The sequence below is a fragment of the Ostrinia nubilalis genome, chromosome 20, assembly GCF_963855985.1.
Source record: "Ostrinia nubilalis chromosome 20, ilOstNubi1.1, whole genome shotgun sequence".
Classification (NCBI taxonomy): Eukaryota; Metazoa; Arthropoda; class Insecta; order Lepidoptera; family Crambidae; genus Ostrinia; species Ostrinia nubilalis.
This window is the reverse complement of record NC_087107.1, coordinates 11,408,670-11,422,151: the sequence shown is the minus strand read 5'-3', so window position 1 is coordinate 11,422,151 and position 13,482 is coordinate 11,408,670. Positions and strand designations below refer to the sequence as shown.

General features: G+C 35.1%; 1 protein-coding gene across 1 annotated transcript in view; it reads left to right on the top strand.

The window, feature by feature from the left end:
- The first annotated feature begins 7,390 nt into the window (after positions 1-7,390).
- The window catches only part of LOC135081899 (fibroblast growth factor 5), a 242,693-nt gene continuing 236,601 nt past the window's right edge, over positions 7,391-13,482 (top strand). The window contains exon 1 of the mRNA XM_063976681.1: positions 7,391-8,053. The gene's annotated coding sequence lies outside the window, so the exon portion shown is untranslated. The remainder of the gene's footprint in view (positions 8,054-13,482) is intronic.

Here is a 13,482-nt window from a genome sequence, read left to right as displayed (position 1 = left end):
ACTTACAGTTTCAACAATACAAAAACCGCTAGCGTATCCACTTCGTCCTCCGCTGATTTCGCCATTTTGTTTTTGTTCAGTTGTTGGCAAGACGATCAATAACAGTGAAGGAAAAACCGGATTTTGGATAAGCTGCAAGCAATTATTTATATTATAGTGTTTATATTTATTATAATGTATGAAATACTTCAAATAAACTATGTTGTTTAGATCTTGTGGGTATGGTGGGAAAACTTGGCGGTTATTTATTGCATTACATTGTAATTTTTAATCAATTTCATTGTTAATCATAAAAATTATGATAAATTGAAACATTCAATTAAATTATCTGACATTGTCCATTTATACCGGTTCACTACTTCACTAGCAAACCAAACCAGGTACAATAGTTTTAAATACAAAGTATAGATGGCGGTAGGATTGCGGAAAATAATATGTACATCAATAATAGATGGCGCTACGAAGTTTTAAATACAAATTACAGATGGCGTAAGCATTGCGGAAAAAACTACGTAAATAAATGATAGATGGCGTTATCAGTAGGAATTAGACCATAGACCGGCGCGTGGTTTACGGCAAGATGTCATTTTTAGGGTTCCGTACCTCCGTCCCTCAAAAGGAAGAAATGGACCCTATAAAGCAATGTTTTTCAACTTTTTTCATGACACGACCCCCTTAGTATGAAAAAATATTTGGCGACCTTATAATGTTACAAAGATGTTGTAGGGACCGAATACTTCAATCCATACATCATTTACGCATTTGCATAATTAGATTTCGGACAAATCTATCCTATCTTAACACTTTATTGTTTATTTTTCTGAGGTAGTTTTTCGACCTCAGGTTGAAAAACACTGCTTTAAAGGATTACTTTTCGGCAACGGCAGACGACAACTCGGCAACGCGTAGAGCCATCGAAATTCATCGAATTGGAAATTAAAACGATAAAGATACTCAGGCAGATCTACAGGCTTCACAGTTTATTTACTGAATAAAAGCTTTGACTTACGACTTTGACTTTAACTTTGTGATGTGGGGTATCGTATGAATGGGTTTAATTGGGATACTCATAAACAGATTTTTATTTGTGTTTTTTTATGATGAAAAATGAAAAGAAAACCTACAAGTTTGCTTGAAACCCTCAGTGCGCGAGTCCAACTCGCACGTTGCCGGTTTTCAGACAGACAGAGTTACTTTCGCTGTCTGTCTCTCTTTCACGCCTAAACCACTGAACCGATTTTGATGAAATTTGGCATAGAGATAGTTTGAGTCCCGAGAAAGGACACAGGATAGTTTTTATCCCGGTTTTTGAAACAGGGACGCGCGCGATATAGTTTTTCTGTGACAGACAAAATTCCACGCGGGCGAAGCCCGATTTTTTTCCGTCCCGCCCGATTGATTTCAATCCTCGCCATATTTATTTAGGTGATCTATTATTATGTCTTATATAAACGCATTATCCACAAAAAAAAATTACGAACGAAAGTGGAATTTTTAGCGAATATTTTCCGTGTGACATCAACTGTGGCACGCAATGCTGCAATACGTTTACACTGCGGCACCATCGAGCTACGCGGATCGTTCGCTTAACATGTCGGATAGCCTACTGAAGAAAGCCACGTAAAGTAGGTAGTGTATAGGTATTTTTCTTTGACTAACTTAAGTTAAAGTTCGTTTTAATTTTTTTTCGAAGTCAATTTTTTTACTGATTCGTAATCAGAATAATCTACTTAATCAAATCCCTAAATATGACGAGGATTGAAATCAACACCCTGTATTATTTATGTTGTTAGTGTCGTGAGTTGTGTGCTTGAATCCTTGCTCTTGATTCTACGGCAGTATCAATCACGCACATTTTTACTCCATAAGTATGTACCTGTTTTATTTTGTTTCAACTTTAAAAAGTGAAACGAACGAACGATGGTATCCAGAATCCAGCGGGGTCAGTTGACTGAAAACTCTTAGAGTAGGCGCACACCGTTGATTTTTCGTCGGCCGATAGTTTAGTCGGGCAGTTGATCAGTATGGGCATGTATGGAAGTGCGCACATTACACCGATTTGATTTGGCCGATTCTTCATACAATTTAAAATCGGGCACAACTATTGGCCAACTAAAAATCGGTGGTCTGCGCCTAATCTTAGACTGGGTTGCATCAATAAACTTTAACAGTAACTATAACTTTAACCGGTGTTTTTGTATGGAGTTTGACAGACTTTTATCATAGGCTGAGTTGCACCATCATACTTTAATTTCAACAAACGTCAAAGGTCTGTCAAACTCCGTACAAAAAACACCGGTTAAAGAAATAGTAACGGTTAAATAAAATAAGGTGGTGGAACTTAACCTTATTTTGTTATTTTAAAGTAAAATGATGCAACCCGTGCAATTTACCCTTAGTCCAACAAATATTTACCTGTTACCTAATCCGTACCGGGAGTAGCGAAATAAGTCAACAACTCATTTTATTTTAAAGAAAATTTGATTCATTCTTAGGCTGAGTTGCACCAACTTACTTTGACCGTTACTTTAACAATAACCGGTGCTTTTTGTATGGAGTTTGACAGGTTTTTGACGTTTGTTAACGTCAAAATGTGATGGTGCAACTCAGCCTTAGTTTCTTAGTTATCTACCTGGCCGGGAATCGAACCCTGGACTTCTTGCCATAGTAGTCAGTTCCGAACCACCACAACAAACGGCCAACATAATATAATTGTGGGAACAAACTATTTACATAAGTACCTACCCATAAGTTTGTACGGAACCCTCGGTGCGCGACTCCGACTCGCACTTGACCGATTTTTTTTAATTTACACTTTTCGTTGAGATTTTATGTGTGCCCACTAATTTTGATGTGTGCAATAAAGATTTTAAATAAATAAATAAATATGTATAATATGTATGTATTTAAAAAGTATTTAAATATGTATTATATCCGTTAAGCTAGCACCCATAACACAAGCATATTAATTGCTTACTTTGGGGCTAGGGCGTTGAAATTGTCCAAAGATATTTATAATTATTTATTTACTTTCTCACAATGTGGCATCCGATAGTGGACAGTCCATATTAAAAAAATGACAAATCGACCACCATACTTTTATAATATTTTTTTATCCATAACGAGGAAGCTCTTCTTGACTTCTTCTGCTTGACTTGTGGTTGGCTAGTAGATAATGCCACAACGCATTAAGTCAGCTAAATTGTACAGACGACAGCTGATAATATGATAATAATCAAATATTAAACAAGTTGTTTGAATTTAGAGCTAATACGTAGCAATGTGTGGCTTTTCATGCAATTGTGGCGCCCAACGTGGGGTTGCGTATAGCTAAATAGAATAAATTGTTTACAGTTTGGAGTAAAATAAAATAAGAATGAGATTTTTATTCGTGGTAGCTCAAGTGGTTGTCGCTACTTTTTACATCTATTCTACTAATATTATAAATGCGAAAGTTTGTGTGGATGTCTGGATGTTTGTTACTCTTGCACGCAAAAACTTCTGAACGGATTTTAATGAAACTTTACAGTATTATTGTATAACATATAGGCTATAATTTATGACGATCTGTGACAAACTAAATAACACGCGGGTGAAGCCACGGGTAAAAGCTAGTCCTATATTATAAGTGGACCGCAGAGTAGTCCGCGCTTGCGGTGCGCCTCTAGCCTTAGCTCTTACGAATCTTACATAACCCATGGATGCCCTGCAACTGTTTGTAAGCATGTGTCCTTAAAAAACATAATAATAATACATTTTGTGGAATTAATTAGTCTTTTATATTACTAACAATAATGTTTAGTCTTCGGTCATCAAGTTTTTTTATCTCATCATCATTTCAGCCATAGGACGTCCACTGCTGAACATAGACCTCCCCCAATGCTTTCCATGTTGATCGATTGGTAGCGGCCTGCGTCCAGCGCTTTCCTGCTACCTTTATGATGTCGTCGGTCCACCTTGTGGGTGGACGTCACACGCTGCGTTTTCCGGTACGTGGCCTCCATTCCAGATCCTTGCTGCCCCATCGGCCGTCAATTCTGCGTACTATGTGCCCTGCCCATTGCCACTTCAACTTGCTAATCCGTCGGGCTATGTACTTTAGTTCGTTGACGTTTAGTTTTTTATCTGCCTTCTTGTATATTAACCTGTAAGTAGTAACATTTATTTCGGTCATGTCATCATTAAATTCATTGTTTAAACGATTTGATAAGTGTATAACTAATTGGTATAATAGTGAGAACATACCTTAAACGTGACGTCGATCGACAGATAACTACTGATTGGAGCTCTCCCTTTTTACTATAATTAAACATTAAACAATTAGAACTAATTTAATAAACGATGCGAAAGACGTCAATGCTGTATTTATTTATACATCAACTATTTTTGTATGTAATTATATTTGCTTAGTTTAGTTTGAAGATAAAAAGTAAATTTTTTTGTTTATTTGTTTGCTCTTTCAAATTCGTTTTGAGATGACGTCAGTAAATTTTATTGTGCGTTTGTAAGACCGCACTTTTTATTATATTTAGTACTTATGTAATCTAAGTTACGGTTATTTTTATAGTGAAAGTTTTTTAGCTCCATGACGGGGGCTTTGGTGGATTTGGTGACATGTGGTGACAAGTTAAACTAGTAGGGCTATATTTCACCGGGACTCCATTGCGGCGCAACCAGTCGCCCGCTACCAACAAAACGTATATAGCTCTATAGAGTGTTACTCACCTGGTGTCCGTTTGGTTGCGCAAAGCTGTATACATTTTATTGGTAGCGGCACTAGCGGCGACTGGTTGCGCCGCCATGGTGTCCCGGTGAAATAAAGCCCTTACTCACCTGGTGTCCGTTTGGTTGCGCAAAGCTGCATACATTTTGTTGGTAGCCGGCGACAGGTTGCGCCGCCATGGTGTCCCGGTGAAATATAGCCCGTAGAGACCATCATTTGGTCATTTATGCCCGTTTTCACCATCAATCCAAAATTTTTGAGTGACGCCTATGGTAACACATAACAGGATTTTTTTTTCAAAGGGATCACTTAAAAATTAGGGATGGTGAAAACGGGTATTAGTCACATTTCTACAGGAATATGACCCTTTCTATTTATCAGAGTCAGGCCACACTCTACAATGGCCAGGCGGGTTGTATAGGCCTGATGTCCGCATATTCGTTCTTGACTTACGAACTTTTTAGGTACTACCTGAAGGTTTTACTCGTAGACTAATTCAGGTAACTAAAGCTTATCTACAGGTGTCATTTAAATACTTGATAAAAAAAAGGGTTACTACTACTCAAACACGACTATTTTTCCAAAATTAGGTCTTCAATTTTTTTTTAAATTACCTATATTTTGATATTGGTCCTGTAGGAAAAGTAGTTGTTTTTGAGTAGTGAATTAACCCTTCTTAGGGTAGGTTGCACCATCTTACTTGAACTTTAACAAACGTATTTATTTTTGGATAGTACTTGTAATTTAATTTATCATGCTGTGTATACTAATTTTGGCTTACGGTCCAGTATGTAATTAATACTTTTTCTTTACGATGAAGCCTAAACTGTAAACTGTTTGTATACCTATTAAAAATTAAATAAATAAAACGTCAAAAATCTGTCAGACTCCACAAAAACACTGGTTATCGTTATTTTTACGGTTAAAGTTAGTAGCTTTAGTGTTCGTACCTAGTCCTGACAAGGTTTTATAGACTAAGGCTTTATAGTTTCCCTCTGTTTATTCGTCTGAGGTTTTGCTTGGAAACTGTTGGCACTAGAGAACTGTAATTTTGTGGAGGTATGTATACGAGTATATCAATCACGCTGACAGTGTTAGAAAAAAATTAGAAAAAAGTTTTTTAGGGTATCTCTATTCTCTACATTCTACATGTAAAATGGGGATTTTTTTTTCATCCTACCCCATCGTGCGAGGTATCATAACATTGAATAGTGCCCGTTTTCACCATCAATCCCCAATTTTTAAGTGACCTCTATGAAAACAAAATGCCTGTTATGTGTTACCATAGGGGTCACTAAAAATTAAGGATTGATGGTGAAAACGGGCATAAGTCCTTTAAAATGACTCCCAAAGTTGCTAGGACTTTTTTTTATTTAGGGATCCGTTTGGGAAGTGCTAATTTTTGTTCGAGTCCTCCTCTTACCTAAGCTTGGAAAAATCTGGAAATATTCTTGAACATGGTGCTTTTTACGAACTTTTAAGGAAAATTATACATAGTTGAGATGGATCAGTTAGTTCATGAGTAATAATAGTCGTTCAAGACGGGCAACTACGGAAATCTATACGCGTGGTACGACACGCCAAGTGTTTTTTTTTTGTTTCATCAAGTATACAATTACCCTGTTTAACAAACAGCTACAAAGGACTGTAATTTGAAAAATCTACTACTACTAATCGACATTGAAATGAGTAATAATTAATTATTATCTTCATTATGGCATCTATTGTTTTTTGTATAATTATGAACTTTTTTAACAATTAGTTAAAAAGAAGATTTGGTGAAATTGTATACCTACTTATTTGTAATTAACGATTAATGTTGTAATTAATTTATAGACGCTGATTTGGCGTGGATAATTTTTTTAATCCTGAAATAACGATTGATATTATTGCACTATAAGCTAAAAAAATAATTAATGAATGTTTAAAATATAGATGTTGCATAATTTTTGTATGACACATTTTATAATTAATTTATTACAGAGCAGCGTAGCGGCCAAGTGAAATAAAAACGATGAAGTCCTGTAATTTTTAAAATATTTTTTTATAACTTTATTTTATTTATTGTTATCATAAATAAGTGCCACCAGTCGTTTAAATTGAATAAAATATTTTTGATTTTGATCCTAATCGATTTTTGAATTTAAGATTTTTTCTAAACCTGAAAAAAAAGCTTCAATTGATTGCTTTGACCGGTGAGCTACGAAAACATTGCGTAATTTTTTTTGTAGATATTTTGTGATTGGTTACTGCAATCCGGTTCGAAATAATGGTAATATCTTTGGTTATTGCTCTAATAAAAACTATCGTGATTTCAAGACTATTTTTTTTGTGCTTTACAAAAAAACTTAAAAAACTTTTTTGTAGACGGTACGCCAGACTAGTTAGCGCTGCGGACCGTACGCGCCATAGGTCGGAGGAGCTTTTTTGAACACGTGAGTCTAGATACGGCGCGACGCCTCAGTCCCGCGCGGAAGGCCCCACGGTGCGGTCGCGTGATGCCGTCGCCTCCTACGATCGCGCTCTCGAACTCGAAAACCCGGTAAACATGTGACCGACAACAAATATCATAGAGTAAAAATACCGAAACAAACTTTTTTGAGGTTACTTTTTTTTTCAATCAAAATTTTGACACTTTTGCCCACAGCGCGGAATCTGTAGTTGCATAACAATGCAGTGAAGGCCGAAGGAAAAGTTGCGTTCTTAGTGTTTGTAAAGTTTTCCCAGCGGCCGCTCGCTCGGTGAATTTCTACTTTTTCAGTGCACGCGTACGGTTTTTCGAGTGCCTGTTACGAAACGCCGAAATACGTCGCTTACCTTTACCACGGGGACTGTTAGCCGATAATTGTCGGGCGAAATTTCTTTTGGCACGGATTTGTGTGCGTTCGCCTTTAGCCGTTTTACACGTCGATTTGTGTAAACATTTGGGGCGATTCATTTTTATCGGCGTACTCACTTAGTGATTTATTGTGGGTCAGAAAATTACTAAAGTTTTTTCGGTGTGAATTACTCTCTGATGTTTGAGTGATAGGTGCTGAGTGGTGTGCTATAACGTGTGTGAATTTCAGCTCTACAGTCGTTGGGAAATAGCTGCTGTATCAGTTACCTTCCTTGTGTGATATAAAACCAATAGTAAGACGTGTTTATATTACAATAACCACAACTGAACTTAATACACTCGGAAACGGTAAAAGTGACACAGTTGACAAACGGGTGGTTTGTCGATGTATTAACTATATCGATATTGTCGATAGTGTTCGATATCTTTACTGAAAGTGTAATCTGCAAAAGTGATTTGTTTGCTGACGCTACCACGTGACGGCTTTAACGGTAAGTGAATTTTAAATTTTAACCCATCTTCAAAAAAATTTCAGTGACTCTTCTACAATTTTTTTTTTCTTAGGGTTATCTTGAATATCGTGGAACATCTGGGTTAGTTACCAAGTTTCAGTTGCGATTGAGAATTTGTGGAAAATTAAAAAGTTAATAATTTAATTATTTGCAATTTTATTGTCATGTCTGTTTTAAATAATGAATAGTCGTTAGGTTTTTTAAATTGGAAACGAAATGAAAATAAGGCTAAGATAATTTTGTAGTCTTTTAATAATTTAATACAAGAGCTCATGTAGGCTGTTAGCTAAAATAAAATACAATGTTTTATTTACGGATTCTTTAAACGACTGGCCATTTTTTCCTTATTTTATAAAATCTGTTGACTTTGGCTGTAAACATAAATTGAAAACGAAAGTGAAACGTGAAAGTAAAATTGACAGAGATTTTTCCTCTTATCCCAATGTAGTAGATATTTACCTAAAGTATTTTTATTACATCTTAATGATTTTTTAAAATGCTAAAGCTACATATAGATATTTATTTAATAAACAATAATTTTATATATTGACATGAACTTAAAATTTATTTTTTTAGTATTTTTTATTTTGTAAATAGTTTTTATCATTAGTAATTTTTAAATGCTAAAGCTTGTAGTCAAATTTTATTAAAAGAAAAACTAAAACTTGGTCATCTCGAATTACATAAAATGACTGGTTTTATGCTTTATTGATAGCTTTTATTACATTCATGGCCACTTTAAACAAATGTTTATTTTACATTTTACGGTTTTCTAAAGGTTAACGTGTGTTACACCTTTTAACCTTTAATAAAATGTAGGTTAATAAGTAGTAGAGTAAGCTCTACTTAAATTGGAAAGTTTATAAGTCCTGAAAAGTGTGTATTCTAGTAAAGAATTTAGTAGGTAAGATTTATCAATAGTAGAACAAATAAAATTATATGTCAAAGGTAATCGAATTAGATTCCTTCTTTTAGTAAAGTGTTCTAATACTGACCTATTTTAATTTTAGAAGGAAAGCAAAAAAGCTAATTTTTTTACTGTGTAGTTTTTGATTTTAGTTTCCGTACGTTGAAACTTGTGTGTGATACTTGTTACTGATGATGCACTATTCTCGGGAATGTTCCCAGCAGCGATCCTAAATATTCCTGCTCAATAGAAACATTACGGGAACTCTACCGGGTTTTTCTTTGAAGTAGAAATTTTGGGGAATGGCACATCCCTACGAATATTTAAATAGCTTGAAAAAATCAAATTGCCTCGTAGAAATTTCGACGGGTCCACCTAATTTCTAAGTAGCTTATAGTTAAGAGCAGTCGCCCCGCAAGCGAAAGGTCGTGGCTTCGATTCCCACCTTAGACAATCCGAATTTTTCAAGTTAAGTAAAAATTTAGTTTTAGATGTGACTCTGATTGCTAGAAAACTTTAATAACTATCTGTACGAATACCCGTACTCACAAACGATGCTTGCTTAAGTGAAGCAGCAAATCGAACGCACGGCGTTGAATAGAGCTCTGTGATTGGTTCGTGTGTGACTCTGTGCGTCCACGCGCACTGTGAGACCTCATAGTAATTGTGAATACGGGCGACAGTAAGTTTTAAACTTTCAGCAGTCTGCGCTGAAACTGTGAGCGTAGTGACCTCGACCGAACTATTGCAACTAAAAATAATGTTTCAAATTCTCTAGCTTGTAGAATTGGTAAATAGATAGGCTAATTGTTATCACCGTTTTTGAGAGTGTTAATTTTTATGTCAAGATAGCTGAAAAATTAAAAGCATTTAAAATTTTGCAGTCTATATTTACCTAGGTACGTAGGTACTTGATTTTTTTAAAAACTGGAAATAATCGAATTGCCTGAAGTGGGAACCCACGATCTTTCATGATGTATTCAAGTTATTTATTTAGTTTGAGATGTAACTTAACTTGTCTCACGCTGCGTTTTCCGGTACGCGGCCTCCACTCCAGAACCTACATACAATAACATTCCGTAAAAAGAAATGTGAAGACGCGTAATATCTAACACTGATTTAATGCGATAAGCGATGAAAGCATACAATGTACGATAACCGTACAAATTACTTATCGCTGGCCCGCTTGTGTTATCAGTTATCAGCTCCAAATATAGCGGAAGCCAGGCAATGATGGATTGGTTGTCAGGTATCACTGTGAGGCTAGATCTAGAAGATTTAGGGTTAAGAAATGTATTGTTAACCCATATAGAAGAGGATTATATGGCTCTGGTCTGGATTACTAATGTTTGGCCAAAAAACGTATCCCAAATTATCACATCGCAAACAACGTTTCGCAAATTTTCATTTGGCAAATTCTCATTTGGCAAAGCAACTTATTGCAAACTTTTAATTCGCAAATGTTGTTTTTGGCATATTATTGTTTAGCAAATTATTGTTTGGCAAAGTATGGTTTGCCAAATGTTTCATTAGGCAAAAATATTTCACGATAAACTAACTATTTACAAAATAATTTGATTGGTGCATAGAATGGAATACAAATTAGCTTGTGGTTATTATTTTGTTTAGTGGGTAGTTAATATAAAATTTGTTCTACATTAATTTCCTTATTTCATTCTTTTTATTGAAATTTCCAAACGATCCATTAACAATAGAGGTGATTCTAGCGCTCGGCGGCCGCTGCCGCGGCACGCTTCGCTCGCCTTCGCGCATTAAGGGTCACTGTTCTAACCTAACCTAACCTACTATTTTTTGTAATACCTACTTTTTGCAACCATACTATTTTCTGCAATGTTTTACATAAAATTCTTGTGAAAACCATGATCATGTGCCTCATACTTTGATTTGTGGGTAACGGGGGGTAAGTATGTGAAGTGTCAATTTGACCAAACAAATTATTTGGGATATAATATTTGGCAACATAAAACATTTGCTATACAGTGTGAGTCACGTTAAAGTGTACATATGAAAATAGATGAAACTAGACCTATTTTTATCGACAAAAAAGAGGTCAAAAATTTTTTGAGATTTTTTTTAAATTTTTTATAGATTATTTTTTCTTCCAATTACTTATTGTAAAGAAAACGTAATAACTTTTAAACTAAGCGGTATATCCTGATAAAATAAAAACAGTAATAATGATAAATAATAGGCGATACTAAAAAAATACATAAAATACACAAAAAAGGCCAACAAATAATAAAAAATGATACTTTTTGAAAAAAATCTGTTTTAAAATTCGTGTTTTTTTGGTTATTTGATAAATTTATCCAAAAAATGCCCCTATAATAGGTGGTTTTTATTACTTTGTATTATTCTCTATCGTATTATCTTTATAAAACCAAAAATCGCATGTCTCTATCCCTATCACAACATTTTCTATGATCGTTTGAACAAAGGCCTGCCACAACATTATTCTCCGCTACAGTTAGACACAATTTTAATTTTAACTAAAATGCTTATTTTACTTCGAAATCTTTTGTTTTTATTTAAAATCTAACTTGTCTTTATCAAAATAACAAATCTAGAGCCATTTTCAGTTTCGTTGTTAACGAAGCGTTGAATGGCGCGCCCGGAGAGGCTTAGTTCAAACGATCATTGCAAACGTTGTGATAGGGATAGAGACATGCGATTTTTGGTTTTACGAAGGTAATACGATAGAGAATAATACAAAGTAATAAAAACCACCGGTTATAGGGGCATTTTTTGGAGAAATTTATCAAATAACCAAAAAAAACACGAATTTAAAAGCAGATTTTTTTCAAAAAGTAGCATTTTTTATTATTTGTTGGCCTTTTTTATGTATTTTATGTATTTTTTTGGTATCGCCTGTTATTAAGCATTATTACTGTTTTTATTTTATCAGAATATACCGCTTAGTTTAAAAGTTATTACGTTTTCTTTACGATAAGTAATTGGAAGAAAAAAAATTCTTTAAAAAATTTAAAAAAAATCTCAAAAATTTTTTGACCTCTTTTTTGTCGATAAAAATAGGTCTAGTTTCATCTATTTTCATATGTACACTTTAACGTGACTCACACTGTATAAACATTTGCCAAGTAAAATTTGGCCAAATGATAATTTGACCAAATGAATTAGTTGCGAAAAGTACAGTTGCTAAAAGTTTATTTGGGAAATGAAACTTTGGCGATAAGTTGTTTGCGAAGTGAAATTTGGCGAAAAGTAATTTGGCCAAACGGAAGGATACCCTCTGGTCTCCTATAAGCGCCGTAGGCCGCGTGCGCACGCGCAGCGTCTAGGGTTGCCAGCCGGACATGTATGGATTTTTACGGTCTTGTCCGGCTTTTGTTAGGCTTCTCATGTGACTGCCGCTTATTCATGCCGTTAATTAGCCTATAATACAAATAAAGATAATTTTGATTTTGTCCCTTATTCGCCCTTAACAACATCCACGCGAGAGTGATGTCGTCGATTTTTAATCCCGGTTTTCGAAACTGATCTAGGAAATAAGCAGCCTTTCTGTGGCAGAGCGAAGTTCAAGCGGGGAAATCCGCAGGGAAAGCTAGAATTTAATAATGTACACGTGGTTAGCAACAAGGGTCTTCTTTTGAATGACATTTTTTGTGTCTACCATTTAAATAATTATTTTCATTAGTGCCCCAATGAGATTAAATATCTTCCCTAAACCGGTACCACCAAATTCTCGGTTCGATTCCGTGCGAGCGCGTCGTTCGAGTTTGAATTTACAATGTTGCAGAAGTGTACCAATCAAGATTATACAGGATGGCCCAAAATTTTTTGGAAATAGCATCGCTTGATTTTCCGAAATGGCTCGAGGTAGGGACCCGTGGGTGATGGGAAACAGTGCAGCATAATTTCATGAATTTTGTCACTATGGAGCGCTTCATGAAACAAAATCGTGCTGTTGGTGTTAATTTTTTCGTACAGTTCCATACAAATCATTGCTTTGGTAAAAAACACAGAAAAAGAACGCTGTTTTCTCGTGAAACAGTTTCCCATTACTCACGTGTCCGTACCTCGAACCGTATTCGAGAAATCAAGCGTTGCTGTTTGCAAAAATTTTTGGCCCATCCTGTAATATTATTAATTAATTCACCATCTGTGTAGTTGTGTCAAACTTAACGAGACACCACGACTGATATAACTCGATGGAAACTGATTTTTTTTAAGCTATTGCCTGATGAGTTCCTTTAATGTCGAGTTCAAACTAATTTAATATTTTTTCTAATTTAACTAGACTGGGAATCTTGGGAGTTATTGCTTTCAAGTTGATTCACTGCTATTCCCTGCTCTTTAAACTCTATCTAGGTATACACAAGACCCATAAAATTTGAGAATCTGGTTTACTTTTTTTTAATTAATAATTAAGTAGTAGTAGTGTAGTGAACTACTAGTAGTGCTTACAACACCTTAAGATCAACAAGTTGACTAATTAAATCTTGTTCTGTTTTAATTACAA